This window comes from Castanea sativa, chromosome 5, assembly GCF_040712315.1.
Source record: "Castanea sativa cultivar Marrone di Chiusa Pesio chromosome 5, ASM4071231v1".
Taxonomy (NCBI): domain Eukaryota; kingdom Viridiplantae; phylum Streptophyta; class Magnoliopsida; order Fagales; family Fagaceae; genus Castanea; species Castanea sativa.
In genome coordinates this window covers 14,318,998-14,343,137 of record NC_134017.1, presented here as the reverse complement: position 1 = coordinate 14,343,137, position 24,140 = coordinate 14,318,998, and the positions used below count along the sequence as shown (strand labels likewise).

General features: G+C 34.7%; 1 long non-coding RNA gene and 2 pseudogenes across 1 annotated transcript; all 3 read right to left on the bottom strand.

The window, feature by feature from the left end:
- Positions 1–1,324: 1,324 nt before the first annotated feature.
- Positions 1,325–4,887, bottom strand: LOC142633670 (uncharacterized). The gene is made up of 2 exons (XR_012843950.1): positions 2,687–4,887; positions 1,325–2,291 (listed from the first exon to the last, which is right to left on the bottom strand). It is a non-coding gene; the product is annotated as an uncharacterized LOC142633670 (long non-coding RNA).
- A 1,314-nt stretch (positions 4,888–6,201) lies between these two features.
- Positions 6,202–8,858, bottom strand: LOC142634792 (G-type lectin S-receptor-like serine/threonine-protein kinase CES101; annotated as a pseudogene).
- A 542-nt stretch (positions 8,859–9,400) lies between these two features.
- Positions 9,401–22,534, bottom strand: LOC142634791 (putative LRR receptor-like serine/threonine-protein kinase At4g29180; annotated as a pseudogene).
- Between the last annotated feature and the right edge of the window lie 1,606 nt (positions 22,535–24,140).

Genomic DNA, 24,140 nt, shown 5'->3' with positions numbered 1-24,140 from the left:
AATACTTTTTTTTTTCCTCACATTTGACGATTTTATCTTCATATTTTGCGGTTCCAACATCACATGTGACAGTTCTTTTCTCATATGTGATGGTTCCTTAACTTTTTTCTCACATGTGGTGGTTCCTTAACTTTTTTCTCACATTTGACTGTTCCATCCCCATTTTGTGAAGTTCTAACATCACATGTGACAGTTTTTTTGTCACATTGGATAGTTCCCTTACTTTTTTTTTTCTCACATTTGATAGTTTCATCTTCACATTGTGTAGTTTTAATATCACATGTGACAGTTCTTTTCTCGCATTTGACGGTTTTATCCTCACATTGTGCAGTTCCACATTACATGTGACAGCTCTTTTCTCACATTTGGTGGTTCCCTTACTTTTTTATCCTCACATTGTGCAGTTTCAATATCACATGTGACAATTCTTTTCTCACATTTGGTGGTTCACTTACTTTTTTCTCACATTTGACGGTTCCACCCTCACATTGTGTAATTTCAACATTACATTTGACAGTTCTTTACTCACATTTGGTGGTTCCTTTACTTTTTTCTCACATTTGACGGTTCCATCCTCACATTATGCAGTTCCAACATCACATTTGACAGTTTTTTTTGTCACATTCGTTGGTTCTCTTATTTGTTTCTCACATTTGACTGTTCCATTTTCACATTGTGCAATTCCAATATCACATTTGACAGTTATTTTGTTACATTTAATTGTTCCTTTATTTGTTTCTCAAATTTGATAGTTCTATTATCACATTGTGCAGTTCTAACATCAAATTTGACAGTTCTTCTATCACATATAGTAGTACCAATATTGCATCTAAATCTATTTTTGTCACATTCAATCGTATCCTATTTTTTATTTTCAATTTTGATAGTTCCATTATTACATTGGGCAGTTCCAACATTACTTTTGACCGTACTTTTGTCACATTCAGTGATACCATATTTTTTTTCCTTACAATTGACAATTCAATTATCACAGTAAGCAGTACCAATATCACATTTGACCATAATTTTACATTTTGGTCCATCACTGAAGTCACTTTTTTACTTACTAATAACCGCTCATCACAACAATAATTTTTTTTAAAGTTATTAAAAAATTTAGATCTAAAATCTAAAACCAAAAAAAAAAAAAAAAGCATCCCAAGAAATTAGCCTAACCACAATAATTACTTTTGTTCACAAAAAAAATCAGCTGAAATTATCTTAGTTTCTTCCACAAATATTTGAATATACCAATTAATTTCCTATTAGTAGCTTCCATCACATTCAGGGGCATACCTCCCTATAAATAACATAATTGAAGTCATTTTCTTGATATTTATATTTATATTATTTATATTACTATAAAACTGAAGATGTATAACCTTACATACTCTCTAATTGTTCTTATACAACATCTGCAACTTAATCACAGTTGTGTGTTTATTGTGGTGTCTAAGGTTGGAAATAAGGTGACTATACAATAAGCAAGTTATGCAAAAAATCAAATCCAAAGATTGTTGACAATTTTAAAATTTTCAGTAAACACTTGAATTTTCACCCAAACATAACAAAGTGATAAAAACCAGACTCAAAGGGGTTGCCACTAAATAAAGCAGGCCTCTCATCACTGCTGCCTTTCAGATCCTCGGCTCTTGATAAAACCAGATTGCTTGCCTGCCTGATCACACTGCTACTCTAACTATTAACTTTAGGAAGAGCTGCAGGTCTTAAGTAGGAGACATTCACTGTCCCAGTTTTCTTATCAGGTAGCGAATCAGGCTCAGGCAAGGTTGATGTGAGCCGTCCACCCATTTTTGTAAGTGCATCTGATTCCTGGCAAAACAAGGAAGATGGATGAAGCTGAGTACTCCTAGAGGTAGCAAGCTTGGAATTCCTCAGTACAAACTTTAGATGCATTACTGTCTAAAATTTGCAGTGTCATGCTTCAGAACTTGGGAATCTTTGGGGTGATTGTCATTGCTCTTACTATTATTTTGTACCAAATTGCATTATACAATCCACTGAATGAGTCAAGATGATAACCATTTTGTGAAGAATTGTTATTGGTAAAGTCCAAGTCACCATCCTTGTGACCTAAGAAATCTGAGAATGAGGACTCATTCCCTGACCTTGCTCTCTTCATATGCACGTTTGCTCTATTCTCCACCTGAGCATTGGAAGGGTATAAATTATACCCAATGCATGAATGACCCTTTTGAGTTTTGCCTGATCGATCTCACTTAAGAATCTCACCATTTTCCCATACTAGCTCCACAAAGTCATCGTCAGACCTGCATTAGAGACCTGTTAAAAACCATGCCACATAAAAAGAAACAACAACATTTGAAAAAGTGATTAAAGAATGTATTAAGTACAAGCTAGAGTAGCCAAGCTGCTAGTCATCCTCGGTTTGGTTGATTCAAACATCTCCTCTGCCATTGAATGACATCAAAGTAAATTAGATGGAAACACTTGCAGCCAGTAAATGTTTAGCTATTTAGGCTTCTATAGTGCAGCACAAGCACATATTCCAAAGTACTGCATGGTATCTAGCCATTCCAAGTATATCACAAACCAAGGTAAGTATACCTAAGAAATTCTATAAAGCCCAACAGTATTTTAGAACACATTTCCTAATGTTCCATCAGTTCAACAGAGGAGAATTCCATTGGCAAGACAAACTTACCAAAATAAAAGTGGTTTCTTCCATCTACAGCACATCAGAAAATAAAGATTATTATAGAATTTTGTACATTCACACACTACTTTCAATCAAGCTAGTCCAAAATGCAGATCTCAAGTCTCAACCATTACAATAAATCCCTTCAGGTTGTGTTTTGAGTTTGAGGATTTAAAATCTAAACAAATTTAAAGAATAATTGTTAATATAAACTATTTGAAATCTTTGGAGATTTTGCTCAAGTAATTTCAAACTAAAATTTAAAATCGAAATCCTTTTCTTTAACTAAAAATTCCATCAGGAAATAAAGGCTTGGTGTAAAATAATCTCTTTCATATTGCTTCACTAAAAGGGAAACCTTTCATCATACAAAGAGATATAAGGAGATGTTGCAATCTTACAGATTCTGGTTAGCAGCTGAAAAATAAAATAAAATAAAAACAGAACCTAGAACAGAAAATTCACCTACTGATCATGAAGTCTAACAGATGGTACACATGATGTTATAATACAACATAGAACCTTCAGCAGTAAGGGTACAATTACCTGAGAAGATGACAATTCTATAAAATACTGATCGGCTAATCACACATATGAACCCATGCAAAAAAATTGACATATCTTCCCCTTCCCCATTCCAATACCTGATGCAAATATCTCAGAAAAAGAAAAAATAACTTTTCCCCTCATTAAACCCTTATTGATCTTATAAACATAAAATTGCCCTCTGAACAGCAATGAAGCAAATATTGCAGTTTCAAGCCATGAAACAGGTAAAGAATCTAAAGTAGATTAACATGATCTCATAATCATACAAGTAAGAAAAAAAAAAACAGTACCCAATATAAAGAACTCATATTACCAACAGAGTTGTAAAGGACTTACCACGAAGCCAAGAGTTTCACATAATCAAGTTCTCTGGAAAGAGTTTCAGCTGTCCATTCCTTTACAAAATTTTGAAAAACCTCATTCACAAAGCCAAACAACTCTGAAGGATGATCACCTGGTGTAAGCTCACAAGCACTAGGGTCAGGTTCAATATACATCTCATAAAACTGCAAAACACCTGTATGATGTCCTCAGTCCTCACTAACCATCAAAATCTCATCGGTAAAACATTTATGAGATTGACCTAGCCAGGTGAAAAGCTTTGTGTTCTGAAGCTTATTCTTTTGAAATAATTTAAATCACATGTCAAATTTTACATGGACTTTACCAACAGATCAAGGATATATCTGTATATATCTAAAAGAGTTCCCAATCCTTGTATATTTCTACATGTTTATTCCTTCCTTCTTTCAAACGTATACATATATATTCCATCCACACCTCAAATTTACCAAATAAGATCTGTTCATTTTGAAAGAAATTTCATTTAAACATTATATGAAGTAAATATATGTGTTATAACACTGTTGGACAAACATGTACATGTTAGATAGTTCATTTTTCACATTTTGATACACCCTCAAATATTTTTACTGCTTAGTATGACAATGGAACCATCACATTTTAATAGCTACAGCTTAAAAAAATTGTATCACCGACTCATACAAGTAGCTCCTGGAATTCCAAGCTCATAGAAGAATTTCATCAAACACTTTGCATCTCCACTAGTCCAACCTTGAACTCCCAAAAAAAGAAACAATCAACAATTTCTTAACAAAACTAAACCAAACCCATAAGTTCTTAACAATTTCTTATCCTTACAGCAGATACAAACCCACAAAAAAATCAGAAACAAATCAAACAAAACCCACAGAAAAATCATAAACAAATCAAACGAAACCCTAAAAAAATCATAAACAAATCAAACAAAAGCCACAGACAATTCTTAAACAAATCGAACGAAACCCACAGAGCACAAATAATCCTAGACAATCCTATCAATATTTTGTGATTCAGATTTACAATTGATGGAAGGGACTGAATCCATGGCATCCAAACCGACCACTAGAGTTTTTGCCTAACTTTAACAAATATAGAGGAAAAGGGTTAAGAATCAAAATCCCTAAATGAAAGCTATAAGAAATTTAGAGACTCTAGTTTGTAAAGACACAGCAGGATGGCAAAAAATAGATTCAGTGATTCACCCAAGAACATCAGAAGAGACGACGAAAGAGAAGAATCCACGAGAACCTGCTTCAGATTTGATGCAGTGCGAGAGAGAAGAAGAATCGTTTTTTTTTTTTTTTTGGTTTTATACGTTAACCTCTGACTGGAAACTGATGTTCTATTAAAATTATACAAACGGCCAAGATTAAAACAAGTAAATCTAATGGCTAAGACTTACGTAGATACCGTACTCCTAAAAAAACAGGGTACAGGAGAATGACCCATATACATATGTGTGTGTCTGTGTGTTTGTTTGTTAAAGTAGCAAAAGTGGAGTTTTTTAGATTAGTTTAACTAAAATTTTGTTGAGATTGGTGTGAATGTTCGTAGTAACTTATTCGGAAAACAAATATAAGAGCAGAATAATCATGTGATTGATCTTTTTCCATTTGTGTGACGTGTCCACAGCAATTTGAAGTTTTTTTTTTTTTTTTTTTTTTAATTCCAATTCAAGACACTTATATTGGGTGGATTTTAGTTAACTCAACTGGTAAAGTTTTTGATGATTGTATAAGAGATCTAGGTTCAATCCTCACCTACACCAAAAACTAATTAATATTTTAGTCTGATGATAAAGATGTATCATTGAAAGCAGACAACATAGGTTGAAACTCCTAAAAAAAATAACAGTCGTATCGGTAACTGGAACCAAAATGTATTGATTTATTAGTTGGTGTTTTTTTTTGGGAAGGCAACTTGGTTTTACAATTAGACCGGAGTGTAAATCGGGCAAAATAATAATATCCAAACCAAAAAGTTATTTCAATATCATAATTAAAATTGAGTTATAAAATATCGAAAAATGCTAAAAAGTTTAGAAATTTTATTATACATCATTTACCAACTAACGTGCTAATTAACTTGGGTGAATTTCTAAAAACAATCTAAACACACAAAATTAATGCTAAAGTCTGAAATAATTTTTTGTAATTGATAATACGTTAGTTTTTAAAATTTATTTAGTAAAATTTGTAATATCATTAACATTACTCTAAAATATATAGTAAAAATAAAAGAACCAAATTTGTTGTTAAGGATTATGTTTGAGGGGCCAAAATTATTTTTTGAAAAATGTTACGTCTATAATATTTTTTCAACAATCTTACATGACAAGTTATTATTGACAGGTAAGAAAGTAATGTCAATTGTTGGCCCAGTTTAAAACCAGTAACAACTAATCACCTATAATTCTTTGTAAAATTATTATAAAAGTACTGTGGACATACATTATTCTATTTTTGTTGAACCCAAATTCTTGAGATTTTCAAATTGGGTGGTCAATAACTTTTTGTAGGGTAGACAAAACAGTTTAGTTTAAAACAAATTATTTATATAAAATATTTTTTTGCAAGAACAATTTTTTTTTGCCAGGTCAGGGTGGTCTTGTAACCACCCTTGCTTAGTATTTATCTTACTTTCGTCTCTGATATTGTAACATCACTTATGGAACAATTTTCTGGCTTAATTTAGAAACCTCTGATGATTTTTCTTGAACAATGTTGATAAGATATGCAGGTTGTATTGGAGGAAGGGTTGAACAGTTTCACTTGAAAGCATAGTTGCAACATCTAGCATGGTAGGTCTATCCGTTGCCAGGTCTTGTACGCATAAAAGACCAACATAAATGCATCTCAATATTTCATTTGAAGGGAATGACTCATCTATTATTTTTGGGTCTATTAGCTCCAAACCTTTCCCTTCATTCCATAATTGCCATGCCTAATACAAGACTAGTTGTACACACAATGTTAACTATTATATTCAAAATCTCGTGTATAAATTTAGAAGAGTTAATTGAGATCTTACATATCCTATAAGGTTGAGCGGATACTTAGAGTGATAGCAACTATTATTTTTTTTACTACTCACGATTTCCAATAGTAGGACTCCATAGCTAAGTACATCAGTTTTTATTGAAACAACACCATTCATGACATATTCTGGAGACATATAACCACTGAAATAATAATTGACCAATAAAATTTAGTGTATGAATAAGCACATATACACATACACACAAATAGAATTAAATTTAGCTTACTTGAAATGTAATGAATACTTACTATGTTCCAACAATTCTATTTGTGTTTTCTTCTAATCCTTTCAACCCAAATATTCTAGCCAAGCCAAAGTCAGAAATTTTTGGATTCATATCCTCATCAAGCAAAATATTGCTTGCTTTTAAGTCTTGGTGAATTACTCTTAGTCTTGAATATTTGTGAAGATAAAGAAGTCCTTGAGCAATACCTTCAATGATGTTGAAGCGTTTTTTCCAATTTAATAAAGACTTTTTAGTAGAATCTGACTCAAAGTAGAAAATAATTGCAAGAAAATGATAAGTAGTAATTGATTGCGTATAATAGAAAAACAAATATCCAATAAGAAATTTTTTCCTTGTAATGAACATTCACCCTACCAAAGAGGAAGAAGTCTAAGCTTTTGTTGGGCATATACTCATAGATTAGAATTTTTTCTTCTTGCTGAATGCAAAGCCCTAACAATCTTACAAGATTTGTGTGTTGGAGTTTGGCAATTAGAATAGCTTCATTCTTGAACTCTACCAATCCCTGTCCAAAACTTCTTGAGAGTCTCTTTATTGCAATTTTCTGCCCATCATATAATTCACCCTAAAAATATATTTCATTAGTGAAATCTCACTTACATTATCTTAAATCAGTTTCCATTTTTATTATTTAATTTTCTATCAAGATTCTACCTTGCCCTTGGCCAAAACTCAAGTGTTGATTTGACATATTGTATTAGTGAGCTGGGCTAGTTATTAAGTTCAAATTTTGTACCAGAAAAATAAATTAAGAGAGCAATTGGGTCAAGGTGGTACATTTAGTTTGAATAATAGTTAGATGGTGTAAATTCTTAGATTTCTACATAAGCTTTGTGTATGGTTGATAATTTATAATAGTATTAAAATATTTTGTCTTGATTTCAAACTTTATTTCCACTATTTATCATACCACCCATTTAAAAAACATAAAAATAATTTAATTGTTTAATCATATTCAATTTTAATCATACACACAAATTATGTGACGCTCGAAGAAAATGCTAGTCACATCTACACTTACACCTCAAAAAGACTAGTCAAGTTGTAATTAGGGCTCCTTGTAATTACTTGTAAATTGAACATCTATCTTGCAAAAACTTGACATGCGACTCAGCCTATAGCCACATAACACCACTCAAAAAATCTAATCAAATCAAATCCACATAATTTGGGATATAACAGTCTCCCTCACTTGAATTTTGGATTACCTTATCAAGGCTCACATTTTATTGCAATGACCCTAAGCCACATGATGTTATCAAGTTTGCTTAGTTTCTTTGATATCATGTGTATGTGTAACAACTCGAGAAAAGCACTAGCCACATCTACTTTGACACTCCAAAATGGATAGTTAAGTTGCAATTGAGCCTGCAAAAACCCAAGATCCACTTTGTAAAGACCCAATATGCGACTCATCACACACCTGGACAATACAAACTCAAACAATTCAATCCAATCAAATCAGCACAATTTGGTGTATCTCTCTCTCTCTCTCTCTCTCTCTCTCTCACACACATATATATATATAGAGAGAGAGAACCTTATAAACTGGTCCAAAACCACCTTCTCCTACTTTATTTTTAGTTGAAAAATTTCTTGTGGCAGCAGAAATGGTTTCAAAGCTGAAGATTTGCAATTCATGGCTATCTTGCCTATCATTATTTCGTTTCTTCACTTTGTCACGTACAGTGGACGATATTGCATTACCTCTAAGTTCTTGTAGAAGTATCTTTTGTTTCTTCTTTCTCTCCCCTAATTAACAAATATGCAAAATATAATTTGAAAATTTTGTGTTGCTTTATCATCAATAATAAATTTGAAAAATCTATGGTAAGAATATCAATTACCTTCCGCTGTGTGTTTTTTCACTTTTGCATAGCATACTAATAAGCACAAAAAGGCGATGATGATGCCCCGTACTGCCACAATGAGCCATATCCACCGCTTATTTGCTCGCCACCTGTTCGTCCTCACGTCCGTTTCGCCATCACTTACTTTCATACTAAAATTAGGCTTTCACACAAAACTTTACTCAATGGCCCATTAGAATTTAAAAAAAATAAAATAAAAACACACTATCATTTATTTATAAGAGCAAGATTTCCTGGTGTTTCTAACAAAAAAGATCCAAAATTCAAATTTCCATTTTTGTGACTATCAAATTATTTATATAAAAAAAAAGGACATACCATCTCTTGAGTCGGTTGCATTAAATTGATAAAAGGGAGAGATTACTTCATAAGTTTCAAAGGCGTCAAGGATGGGGGGAAGGTCGGACCCTGTTGTTGCATTAATAGAAAAACTAAAATGGCCTCGGAATATTTGATTGAGACATAAGGACAGTGGCTTGAATTGGTCAAGTGTTATTGGCTTTGAGGTATAGGTTCTCCCATTCACAGAAATAACGAATTCTCTTTTCATTCCTTGCGTAAGTTCTGCAATTTCAGCAGAGTGAAAGCAAACATAAAATTTAGTTTTAGCTCCAGAGTCGTTCTGATCATAAAGCAAGGCATGGTAACTACTAGGTGGCTGGACAGCAGTTCTCAAGACTTCAGATTGTAGTTTATAGCTATCGTTGCTGCCTTGTATGTCAATTGCTGAGGAGGTATTGATCGGAACCCAGTTCGATAAGGTACTAACAGAATACCAGAACCGATCATAAACATTGCTCTTGTACCTACGATAAGAAATAATATTTGAAACTGCAATTACAATTAATAGAAACTGCGTGTCAGTACATATGTACAATCACTAATTAAGTACATAACTAGTAGCCAAAGGCCTTGTAGCTGAATTGACACCTCTTCATGCACAAAGTGCTTAGAGGTCTAGGGAAAAAAGGGTTCGAATTGCGGGGTTAAGCATGTTATAATTATCTCTAAAAAAAAAGTACATAAATATTAAATACATTCCCAAAAAAAAAAAAAGTTCATTCATAAGTACATTATTGCATCGGCTCGATTTTGCAAAAGTTTCTATTTATTTTAATATGGAACATACTTTTTTTATTTTACACACTCACTTCTCAAAACACCTTACATCATATTATTTATTTTATATTATATTTCATTAAAATATCAAATTTTCTTGATTTTTTAATTGTTTATATTTTTTTTCACACGCAATAACCATCATCTACTCTCTTTCTTCATTCTCAGGATACGTAAAAAAAGAATAGAAAATTGAATGCAGAATCAGTATTTCCAATGTGAATTTGCATGATCATTGTAGCAACTATGTATTTTTACAAAATTTTGTAGAGCTTGATGTGGGTGAATTTTTAGTTTGGTTGGTTAAAATGTGGTATTTTTTTTATTATACAACTACCGGTGCGAGTACTTTAGAATATTTAATTTTCTAATTGTTATTAGGACAATTAAAAAATATTTAACAATTTATAGAATCCAAATGTTGAACTACATTATATTTCGCTCATGATAATGAATTTCCATTTTCAACCATATTATTTGTTATTTTAATATAATTCTTGTGTATAAAAATTGTTTATTGAAAATCAAATATCATCAATTCTAAAAAATAAATATTCATGTGTTTATCGATGATCTAGGTAAGCTAAGAACAAATAATATGTGTTCACTAAATTGATATTTAAATTCAACTAATTAAGAATTTATTACAACATAAAAAAAAACATATAATTGATAATGATGCCTAATTATAAAATCATCTTGTCGATTGTACGGCTATACTCAAATATCAAGCCTCAAACTTTTAATTTTGAATACTAAATAAGCAAACAACCAAAATGTCATACAATATACAAGTAAAAAAAAAAAGTGTCATACAATATATATAGTTATAATGCATAAGTCAATTTTTTTTTTTTTAAGTAGAGATTTTTTTCTAGTTCATCAGAAGATGCACCAATTTCCACACCAAAATTCACATCTTATTTAAGTGTTAACTTGTAATTGTAGTTCAACATTTTTACTTAGGTCTATATAACACAAACACTTGCATAACGTGTCAACTTATGCATCAATTATGAGTTGACGCATATGCAAGACATGTGGATTGGTGTGGGTATAGGTGTCTTCAATGAATTTGTTTTTATAAAAAGAGATTATTTATTTATTTATTAATAACAGTTTTTGTTTTGAATTTGGAACAAAAATCTCAAATTTTAATACAGATTATAATTTTTTTTAAATAATTTCCTTGGACCGTGCCTAGTACTATGAACAAAAAAAAAATTAAATAAAAATAAAAACAAATTAAGAAAGAAGCTATAGCTTATTCACCTGACAAACACCCGATCAACTCTCTCTCAAAAAAAAAAAAAAAACTGTGGTGCCCATGTTGTATCGCCAGCCACTGCGTAACGGTCCAAAGTCAAATGGATAAAGCCATAAAGGGACTTGTCCAAAGGACGTAACTCCAAGGCCGAAATGAAAGGAATTCCAGACCTAGTGTTTATCAAACAGGATATGTGATGTCAGACGTGGGAACATGAATCATGTTGGGAAAAATTGCTCTATTTACAGCACTTGGTTCCACTGTGGTCCAATAATTAACCCCAAAATATATGTCGAACTTTGGAATTTTATTCATGTTGTCATAATTTCCATAATGAAAAAAAGCCCTAATGAGATAATTACTGTTTTTGCCTTGTTCAGGGAGTAACAATTCTTTTTTCCTTGCGGAAAGCTTCTCAGATTTCTCGTTAGCCGCCCGTAATCAGGATTTGAAAAGTAATACTCTGGGGATACTTCGTTATTTGTCCCAGTATTTATAAAACCTTTATCCGACTTGTAAAGTATGCCAGTGCTTTCATCCAAGTAATCACTAGTTGCCCCACAATCAATGCTTATAAATCCTACAAATTTTATGCCAAAGAAGAAAGCGATAAAAAAAAATATTTATGTATTTCAATCAATATGATAAAGTCAAGTAGAATTCAGTTCAAAATTCAATATAATTAAAAATAAAAAAGAGTGGGCCATATTAAATACCTACCCTTTACCTTTTTCTTAATTTTAAAAATAATTACAGTTTTAAAACTATTAAGAAATTTTTTTTTTTTTTTTAGAAACACACACACACACACACACACACACACACACACACATATATATATATATATATATATATATATATATATATATATATATATAAGAGAAGGGGATGAGATAAGAGGATATACTCATATGTCAACACCAAAACTGCATGCAGCTAGGGGTGTCCAAGAAGACCTGCCACCCGCCCGACCCGACCCAAAAACCGGCCCACCCGACGCCGGTGATGGTCGGCAGCGGGTCTTCACCCATAAAACCCAATACCGGCAGGTCGGTTGGCGGGTTTAAGCATGAAAAACCGATGTTCAACCAACCCGACCGGAAAACGCATTGGAATTTCAGTTCTCCGTCGATTGGAGGGGTTAGTCGGCCTCATTTTGTCCGATCTGTCGAGATCCGCCGAGATTTGGTTGCGATCTTGCCCGATCTCGCCCGATCACTTCGCGATCTCGCCCTATCTCTTCGCGATCTCTTCGCCTTACACTGAGATCTCGCTGGACTCTTTGAGATCCGACCTGATCTCGTTGAGATTTGCTGAGTCTTCAAGATCCAGCCAAATCTCGTTGAGATCCGGTCAGATCCTACAAAAACCATAGATTTTGGCAAAATCTGGCGACGATTTCTGCAAAATCCGGCAAGATTCACATAGTTTGAACCCGCTCGATACCCGACCGAAAACCAATGACCTGCGACCACTCGAACCGCTACCTCTGGCGGGTCGGCGATGCGTCCAGATTTAGGAAACCCGAAGTGATCGGGTCAGTTTCGGGTTGGGCACGAACCCGACCCAGACCGACCCGTGGACAGCCCTACATGTGGCAGTTAGTGTCGCGGAGCAAGTGATAAACCCCTTCTCAATATCACACTTTACCGATATGGGACGACTCAATAATATTGAGTATCTTTTTTTTTTTTTTTGAGAAACACACACACACATATAGGGGATGGGGGATGAGATAAAGAAACACACACACAAACTATTAAGAATTTTGTGCTAGTTTACATGAAATCCTATTTTAAACCGTTAATAGCCTTTCTTTTTAAAACCAAACATGAATTTGTGAGTGTTATTATTTGGTTGTTCAAGTTCCTGATTTCCAGATTGCCTCTATAAAAAAAATATTTTTTTAATAATAGTTCAAAAGTTACAAACTTACACAAGCTTACAAATGAGTAAAGGGATTTGAACACTAAATGTCGTAGCCACACTAAAAGAGGCCAATTAACTAGTTAAGCTAAAAAAAAGTTGGTGACATATGGTTGTGAAAAATTATAAATTGGAGTGATTATTAAGGATACTATATATATATATATATATATATATATATATATATATATATATATATATATATATATATATATATATTTTATAGTTAATTACTTCAAATTTGTCTATTTAAGTTTCACAAAAAAATGTGCTACCAATTACAGAAAAGTAATTCAAATATTCATTTATTATATTTTTTATGTGGAATTAAGTACATTTTATCACATCAGTTTTTAAGCTTTTTATAATAAAATTTATAGTAATTTTAACATCATTCTATAAATTATTATCAATGGACAACTTGGTGTTCAAATCTAAATTAAGCAAACTCCATTTAATAGAGGAGGGGGTAGGGGTAGGGGTGGAGGGCGAATAAAAAGCAAAAATGTTAGCATCAATGTTTATATATTTTTTTGGGATCTCATTTCAGTCAACCATTTTCTAAAAATAGTAAAATACTATTAATTTGGGTTGTGATTTTTATTTTGGATTAACTTGCTACACTTTTTTTGATAGATAAGAGATAAAAAAAATTAATTAATTAATTAAAAAAAAACTGCATTCCATACTCATAGACTGGCTTCTTGCAAATCCCAAAGATTCGATTGGTTAGTCATTTAGTCGAACAAAAAGGTCATAAATAGATTCGAGCTTGTTTGGGCTTATGATCTCACATCATCATTTATTACGCCCAGATACATGAATGGCAATTTATCTTGTCCCTAGAGGGGAGCAGTGTTTGGACAATCGTCAAATGACTCAAATCACTCAATGCATTTGAAAGAAGTTGAATTTCAGGGGGGAATGGATAGGAGGAGAGATTGGCAATCACATGTCTTCCCACAATTGTTCTATATGATAGATTATAATTAGGCCAGTCCAAGACAACCTAGTGGCCCGACCCACCCGAAATTTCGACCGATCCAATTCGAAAACCGCCCGATTCGACTCCCGTGATGGGTCGGCGGCAGTTTCCAAGATATCCAACCCGATTCCGGCAGGTCGGTTGGTGGGTCTTTGCATCTAAACCTAATTTAAACCTACCCGACCGATTCTACCACCAAAAAGGCCGCCAATCTCTACCTTATATACAATTTCTCAATCGGATCTCGCCAGATCCGGTGTGATCTCGTCAAGATTTGGCAAGATCTGGTGAGATCTTGCCATACAAGGCTAGTTTTCGGCTAGATTCGCTAGATTTCGGCCAGCTCTGCCCAATTTTCGGCTAGATCCGACGAGTTTTGGCCAAATCCGACCCCGATCGAGACCCAACCACCTTCCGACAAAAAACCGTCAGAATCTAACCCGACTCTCTGATTGGTCAGCGGCGGATCTAAAGATTTTTCTCTTGACTTGGTCAGGTCGATCACAGGTTGGGCACAAACTCGATCCGAACCAACCCATGGTCACCCCTAATTATGATTGACTGTTTGTCACTATTATTGAAAGAGAGGCAGTAAAGAGATATGTCAATGAGGTAAAGAATTACAGAAAAGACATAACTATATTTAAAGTGACTTCAATTGTCCCACAAAAATTAACCTTTGGACATACTGTAAATTGTTTCTTAAACTTGGGGACAAGCATGGCTTGAGCTTGGACCTAAACTTTGATAGTAGCATTCCCATGTACCCATTTTGGGGTAGTTCTGCTTATCTTGAGTCACCTACCTACATTTATATTTTTTATTTTTTATAAACAATATAGGAGGGGATGGAGATTTTCAAAATCTATGGGTCACTTTCCTCTTGCCATTGATTATTTTGAAAGGGTGTTGTTTTATACAGTGTTAGAGCAATAGTATTAGCATGTAGGGGTATAAAACCCCTAAATCGCTATTTTAGAACATTCAACCATCAAAAAGCTTTAGCATCTGGGTGTCTCTACTTAAAAATTTTTACAACTTTGCAATAACAAATTCTTATTAGCAAGTTTTAGTGAATTCTTTAATGCAATTTATTCTCTCTCTCTCTCTCTCTCTCTCTCTCCCGCATCCTCTGAGTTGTAGAGTGGCAGTGGTTGAGCATGGTTTGGGTCTGCGGATTGAATTTGGGTTTGGGTTGGAAAAATTGGGTCTCAATGGTTTTGGGTTTTGGTCGATTTTGTGGGTTTGGTGGTTTGCTATGATGGTGTGGAGGTGCTGTGATGATTGTTTAGTGGTTTTGGTATGGGTTTGTTGGGTTGTTATTGTTGCTAGGTTTATGGTGGTAGGTCTCCGTGGTTTGCGCAATTGCAAACTTTTCTAGTGATATCGTCATTGGGATAAGAGCTCGAGTTGTATTGGATACAAAATGAGGTGTCTATACTATGTCTATGATGGCGGGTCTTGGTTGTTTTTGGGTGATGTTTAATACCATCATTGCCAACATATTTAGTTTTATTACAATATATATACCTTCCATTATAAATGTTTTGCATCAAACATTCTTATTTGAATATAATACGGTAATGTCATATATAGAAGGTTTTTCAACAACTTAAGGGAACAGTTATTTCTGAATTATTATATGTTATAATAAGTTAACATATATACTAGCATTTACTATTTGGTTAAAGGAAAAGTCAAAACAGTTGGCAATATTTCTAATATATATTCTAAAACTTTCTAAATAGATTTGTAAAGTACAGCCACGTTATGGCTATTGATTGTCTATTGAATTTCAATAGCCTTACCACTATTTAAATGATATCAAACATTTTGATTTTTTGGCTAGGGAAAAGTTACATGTCCGACTATTATATATTGGTTTACCAAGCTATAGACTTTCAAAAAACAGTTTTGCTATTGTTCTAAACACTCACCATCTACTACTTCTTATTCTCAACAAAATATTTTATCTTTTACTCTATTTTTCTGGGAAAAAAAGTGTTATAGAGAGCTTGTATCCTACGAGTAATGTAGGCTCATAAGGATAATCAGTAAGGTGGCTGGATTGTTGTATCCTAGGGACAACGTGCAAAAATTATTTATCTAACTACATCGGATAAACCGTAGATGACATGATTTGTCTCAAGATAGTGATTTAGTCCACACCTCATCCCCGCCACCTTTTTGATAATATCATTTTTGTGTAAATTTTAAGGAAAAGTCAGGTAATATCTCTCATTTGTTTCCAACATATTGGTTTGTATAAATCTTAATCATTAAAATGGTATGATATTCTTCAGCAAAAAAGAAAAAAAAAAAAAAGAAAAAGAAAAAGAAAAGAGATGATGGTAATATTCTCTTAGAGCAAGACTCACGTGCAATATTTAGGTACCGTTTCTTAGATTTCTCCTTTTAAGATTCTGCTATGTAGATTTTTTTTCTCATTGGAATGAAATGTATTTTTTAATTAAGTAGCAATATAACTAAATCTTAAGAAGGGAATTTAAGGAACAACACCTAAGGTACTATACCTAAGTTTTGTCCATTCTCTTATGGGTATAAACATGACCTTTGCATTGATTGCTAGAGAATAAAAGGAACTTAAAAAAAAAAAAAAAAAAAAGTGCAAAGCAATGTGACCTGTTGAAGTTAACAAGGCTACTACAGATGGAAAACAAGACTGAAGAAAGAAACGACAGAAGAAAGAAGTAAAGTGAAACGGGGCGTTTTGTTTAGTAAACCCACACAAGCCACATGTGGGAAGGAAACACAGATTCAGTTACAAGGGAAGCCAGCTGTCAAGTTGCAGTTGGTTAGTTAGTTATTTGCGCGCCTAGAGCTATGCTCTATTTCTAGTTCTGGAATTGTATATAAGTAGTGTTAATGAGTAATTATCTTAGTTAGTTCATTTTGTAATATTGCAGCATCAAGTCTGTTAATAAGAGTTTGTTTTCAACCCTCTGTTATTTTACATTGTATCAGAGCAGATTTTCTCTCACTTTCTCACTTGCCAAACAAAATTTTTTTCTTTTGTTTTCTTCGCTTTCTTCGTTTACTTGATTGCACATGGCTTCAGACTCGTCAAGTGCACTTTCTTCTTCATCTACACCAACTGCAAGTGCAGCTATGGAAGATGAATCTACCAATAACCCTTTTTTCTTACTAGCGAATGAAAATCCTAGTTTAGTTCTTACATCACAACCTCTCACTGGTCCTGAGAATTACATGACTTGGGCAAGATCTGTGTTTTTGGCTTTGAGTTACAGAAACAAGTTTGGATTTGTCAATGGTTCAATTTCAGAACCAGATCCAACTTCACCTTTGTTCAATTCTTGGAATAGGTGTAACACTACAATCCTTTGATGGCTGACTAATTCCCTCAGTTCTGATCTCAAGGCTAGTGTAATCTACATTAATTCTGCAAAAGATTTGTGGATTGATCTCAAGAACAGGTTGTCTCAAGACAACACTCCACGATTGTTTGAGCTTCAAAAGGAAATTTCCCATTTGGTTCAGGGATCACTCTCAGTGAGTTCCTATTTCACCAAATTCAAGACTTTATGGGATGAATTTGTGAATAATCAGCCTTTCATAGTTTGCAATTGTCCATGCATTTGTGTCTCCAAGACATCTCAGCTTGATGCCCGGCAAAAGGAGCATGTGTTTCGTTTTTTAATGGGCTTCAATGACAGCTATGGCACCTTGATTGGGCAAATCTTGCTAATTGAGCCTTTTCCTTCTCTTAGCAAGGTGTGTTCATTGATTTTGCAAGAAGAAAAGAGGAGAAGCATAGGCAACACTGTCAATGTAGTTCAACAAGTTCAGCAATTGGATCCTATTGCTATGTATGTGAATGGTCCTAGAAATTTTCAAGGAAATCAAGGTCATGCTCGTAACAATGGAGGAAAATGAGGCAATTATAAAAAGGAGAGACCAGTTTGTACTTACTGTGGTTTCACTGGTCACATTACTGACAAATGCTACAAACTTCATGGATATCCCCCAGGGTATAAGCCAAAAGGTGGGGTCAAAGCCATGGCTAATCAGATTACAGGAGTTTTTGGTTGTGATGGTAATACTACTATCCAGTCTGGTGATGTTGGTTAGCCCAACATTGGTTTTCATACTCCTTTTGGTGTTTCACAGTCAGGCCCTTGTGGTTTTGGTTTTTAGCCTTATCAACATACCTCTCAATCCCAATGTCCAATATCTCAAGCTCAATGTGAACAGCTTCTCAATTTTTTGAAGGCACATAATGCATCTAGCTCAGGTTTTGGTACTCCAAATGGTACTGGTGCTCAGACTACATCACAGGTTGCATCAATAATGGCACCTGCACTTCCATCTTCTACAGCTACTTCCACTTCTTCATCCTCTTCCAATTTCTTAGGTAATCCTTTTTGGATTCCTCCAAATCTGTCCATTCTATATTTTCAACACAAGTCATTGATAGGCAGTGTTTTAAGTCTAATTCTTGGATCATTGACACTGGTGCCACTGATCACATGGTTCACTCAGTGTCTCAACTGACCACAATCACTTCTCTTGTTCATTCTTGTGTCTATTTCCCAACTGGGGAAAGAGCTATTGTAACACACATTGGTACTGTGCAAATTTCTTCCACACTCACACTTTCAAATGTCTTATGTGTTCCTTCTTTTAGCTTCAACCTTATTTTTGTTAGTAAACTTACTCAGACCAATAATTGTTGCCTTATTTTTCTTGGTGATTGGTGTTTCATTCAGGACCTTGCTCAATGGAGCATGATTGGTCTGGGTAAGGAAAGCAATGGTTTGTACTTACTGCAAGCTGCTGTTCCATCTTCAAGTTCAGCAGCTCTTGCCACCAATGTTAATCCCATTTCTTCTTTAGATTTGTGGCACTCTAGATTAGGTCACCCTTCTTTGTCTAAACTTCAATTGATGTTCCTAATAAGACTTCTTGCTGTGATGTTTGTCATTTTGCAAAACAGAAAAGGCTATCTTTTCCTTCTAGTACTCATGTAACTTCTAATCCTTTTGAATTGCTTCATTGTGATCTATGAGGTCCCTTTTCCATTGCTACTTTTGATGGTTACAAGTATTTTTTGACCATTGTGGATGACTTCACTAGATGCACATAGGTCTATTTGCTTAAACACAAATCTGAAACTCAATCTTTATTTCCTAAGTTTGCAACCATAGTTTCTACTCAATTTAATTTCATAATCAAAACCATTAGAAGTGACAATGGTACAGAGTTTTTCTTAAATTTTTTTTTTTTTCATTCTAATGGAATTTTGCATCAGCTTTCTTGTGTTAATACCCCTCAACAGAATGGCATTGCTGAGAGGAAGCATCAACACATTCTAAATGTGGCCAGGGCTTTGTTGTCTCAGTCTAAACTTCCTTTGTGTTTTTGGGGTGACTGCATTTTCATAGCAGTTCATCTCATCAACAGAATTCCTTCTAAATCTTTAGGTAATAAAAGTCCTTATGAAATGCTTTTTCATTCAGCCCCCCCCTACCATCATCTAAGGACTTTTGGATGCTTGTGTTTCATCTCTACTTTGTCTAACAATAGGCACAAATTTGCACCTAGGGCTAAAAAATGTGTGTTTCTTGGCTATCCTCATGGCATTAAGGGTTACAAAGTTCTTGATCTTCAGTCTAATTCTGTCTATGTTTCTAGAGATATTGTTTTCTATGAAATTGTTTTTCCTTTTGCTGAGTATCCTTATTCTTCTACTTCATTTTTGGATAATTTTGTTTTTCCTCATGCTTCTGTTGATGGTCTTCAATCAGACCTTGTTTCATGCCCTTCTTCCACTCCTACACCTGACCTTAGTTCTCTTCCTCTTCCTATCACTGATCCTTCTCCTGACCTTGTTTCTATAGACCCATTTTCTATGGACTGCCCTTCTTTTGAGCCTATTTTTGTCCCAGATTCCATTGCTTCTCAGCCTCCTAATTCTCTTTCTTGTGATTTCAATTCCCTTATTCCCTTTAGAAGATCCTCTAGATCTCACAAACCTCCTTCTTACTTGTCTGATTACTCTTGTACTTTTGCCAGTACCAAACCTAGTTCTGGTTTGCCTTATGATCTTTCAAATCATTTGAGTTGCTCTCATCTTGGCCCTACTTTTCATTCTTTTGTCATGATTGTCTCCTCCACTCCATTAGAACCTGTCTCTTTTCACCAGGTAGTTCAATTTTTTGAGTGGAGAACTGCCATGGACAAGGAAATAGAGGCTTTAGAAGTGAACAATACTTAGACATTAACCCCATTGCCTCTTGGTAAGTTTGCCATTGGTTGCAAGTGGGTTTATAGAGTTAAATACTTACTTGATGGTATTATTGAGAGGTATAAGGCTAGGCTTGTTGCAAAGGGGTTCACTCAAAAGCATGGCTTGGATTATTCAAAAACCTTTTCCCCTATTGCCAAATCAGTTTCAGTTAAGATTGTTTTGTCATTGGCTGCTGTGAAAGGTTGGTTCCTTCACCAAATGGATGTAAACAATGCTTTTCTTCATGGTGAACTGATTGAGGATGTCTACATGTGCTTACCACCTGGCTTTCACAACAAGGGGAAGCCTCATTTGGTTTGTAAATTAAACAAGAGTCTCTATGGTCTCAAACAAGCATCTCGACAATGGTTTGAGAAATTTTCCTCAACCATTTTGCAAATGGGGTTTGTCCAATCCAAGTCGGATTACTCCTTGTTTACTCACACATATGGAGCTTCATTCACAGTTTTATTGGTATATGTTAATGATATACTCTTAATAGGGAACAATGTTGCTTGTGTTAACAATTTGAAGAAGGTCCTTGATGCTAAATTTGGATTGAAGGATCTAGGTTCATTGAGGTATTTTCTGGGATTAGAAGTTGCTAGGACAGATGAAGGTGTTAGTCTTAATCAAAGAAAGTATGCTTTGGAAATATCCAAGGATACAGGTTTCATTGGCAGTAAACCTGTTAAGTTTCCCATGGAACAAAACTTGAGGTTGTCTAAGCATGAAGGTAAGCTATTGGAGGAACCAGGCCAATACAGAAGATTAATTGGAAGACTCTTATACCTTACATTGACAAGACCTGACTTAACTTATGCTGTGCATAGGTTGAGTCAGTTTGTCTCACAGCCAAGGGAACCCCACTTGCAAGCAGCTCACAGGGTGCTCCAATTCGTTTAAGGATCACTAGGTAAAGGCATTTTCTTCCCCAGCAACACAGAGTTGCATATTAAGAACTTCTGTGATGTGGATTGGGCTGGATGCCTAGATACAAGGAGGTCTCTTACTGGTTATGCAGTGTATTTGGGAGATTCTTTGATTTCTTGGAGATCAAAGAAACAAGGAGTTGTCTCCAGATCTTCAGCTGAAGCTGAGTATAGAGCCATGGCAAGTGTGGCATGTGAGGTCACTTGGGTACAATTGTTGAAGGACTTGAGGATTGAGCATTCAAGACCTGCCATGCTATTTTGTGATAATCAAGCTGCCCTTTACATAGCAGCAAACCCAGTTTTTCATGAAAGGACCAAGCACATTGAGGTGGACTGCCATTTAGTGAGAGATAAAATTTTGGAGGGAATGATCAAGACTTTCCATGTTGCTACAAACTCTCAAGTTGCAGATATTTTTACAAAAGCTTTGGATTTTTCATCTTTTGTGAGATTGTCAGAGAAACTGGGATTGAGAGACATTTTACTACCCAAATCATTGAAGAAGGATTCTGAGCAAGTACAGTTGGCTTCCTTAGTTCAAGTCTCAGAGTCTAATACTCTGGACTTGAGGGGGAGTGTTGAAGTTAACAAGGCTACAAATGACAAAAGCAAAAGAACCAAAAACTACAAAAGGAAAACAAGACTGAAGAAAGAAACGACAGAAGAAAGAAGTAAAGTGAAACGGGGCGTTTTGTTTAGTAAACCCACACAAGCCACATGTGGGAAGGAAACACAGATTCAGTTACAAGGGAAGCCAGCTGTCAAGTTGCGGTTGGTTAGTTAGTTGTAAGTTAGTTAATTGCGCGCCTAGAGCTATGCTCTGTTTCTGGTTCTGGAATTGTATGTAAGTAGTGTTAGTGAGTAATTATCTAAGTTAGTTCATTTTGTAATATTGCAGCATCAAGTCTGTTAATAAGAGTTGTTTTCAACCCTCTGTTATTTTACATGACCATAATTTAAAGCTTCTTTTCAAAAATTATTATTATAACAAAAACAAAATAAAAGCTTTTGCTTTCGCAATCGCTGTGGCAACAAGTTTGTTATATTCCAAGCAAATTAAGCATGTCTAAGAGCTAGTTCCTAACGAAAGGTTGGGGAGAAAAAAAAAAAGAAAAAAGAAAAGAAGTAGCTTCAAGATTAATTACATACCTGGAACATAATCATCAAGTTTTCTTCCTGAATGCTCATTATTTCCTTCAGCTAGTTTCCAATGGCCAAGGATACCAATCACCAAAATAACGACAACCCATGCTTTCGGAACCCAAATTGATTCTAGTTTATCGTCCATGCTGTTTTTTATTGGCATATTATGCTCAACTCAGAATGAAGATGAGTAGTATATATTTTAAGACCTAAGTTCTTAGCGACAATGAAAAACGACTTCTCATCAATTTCAATTACCTACTTTTTATTTTTTATAAATTCTGGCGAGAGAGAGATGGGAGTATTTATTTTATTCTGGCGAGACTGAGATGGAGTATTTTTTATTTTAATTTAGATGGAGATACTCTTGTCCCCGTATTTCTCCCTATATTGCTCTCTCTTAGCACAGGAATTCATGATGGAAAAAATAGAAAACAAACAAACGAAGACTTTCTGTACAGATAAGCCGCAAAAAAAATAAAAAATACTTTCTGTACCACCCCCCTTGACCGATAAAGCATACTTTGAATGATGACACGCTTATTCACGTCAAACCCATTGTACCTATGAGTCAACCTTTCTTTTAATACACGGTTTGGATCCAGTTTCATAGATATGAATATGGGCCAAATCGGCCAACACCATCTTTTTAAAAAAAATTTAGGCAAAAAATACTGTTTTAGAAATAATTAGGAAAATACTACTTTTTTCAGTACTCGAGCTCATGAAACTCGAGTGCTAGATTTTATACTTCCACCGTGGCATGCCAGCATGAAATCTCTATTAAAAAAATGCCACTTGGTACTCGAGTTTAGTGGACTCGAGTACTATATAATTTGGTACCCAAGTCCATTAAACTCGGGTACCAATCTGGATTGGCCGCCAACTTTTGATGGGATAATGCCATTTGATACTCGAGTTTCATGTACTCGAGTACTGTTAACAGTATCCGAGTTCTTGAAACTCGAGTACCAATCTGGATTGGCCACCTTCTATTTGGTGTATACGATGCCCATTATGCTCAAGTTTTATGTACTCGGGTACTGTTAACACAGTACCCGAGTACATGAAACTCGAGTATTGCTCACTAAAACCGGTGAAAGTTCAAATTTAATCTCTCATTTCTCACTCACTAGACACACTCTCACTCTCCACACCCAAAACATACAAACCCCAAACCCATTTCATCACCGGCGACCTCGCACTCTCTCCACCGGAGACAAGCCCATTTGATCGGCGGCAGAAATCTCTCCTTTTGCCGGCGACCTCGCACCCACTCCACCGGAGACAAGCGCATCTCATCGGCGGCGTTCTCGCACTCAAAGATTAGCAATTTTGGTAATTTTTTTTTTCTTTCCATGATTTTTTAAATTTCACTTCTGTTTAAGATTACAAAGATTAGCAATTATGAATTTAATCCTGTAATCTAACATTCTTGATGATGGCTGGTGTTTTACAATTGTAAATTCCACAAACCGTGATTTAAGTTGAATATCTTGCAAATGACATGCCTAGGTTTCTAGGCTAGGAATCTGTTAGGAATCTATACAAATTGTATTGTGTGTGGGTTGTATAGTAACATTGAGGCTATGATTGACTGGTATGATAGGTTAGCAATTGTTAGTTGGGTTACTTAGCTGATAATCTGGGGGTTTGTTAGTATCCAAGTCTAATATGAGAAGGTACACTTGGGCTGTAACTACTCATTGATGAATATACTACAATTGTGCAAATCTCTCTCTCTCTCTCTCTCTCGGCTATGAAGGCCC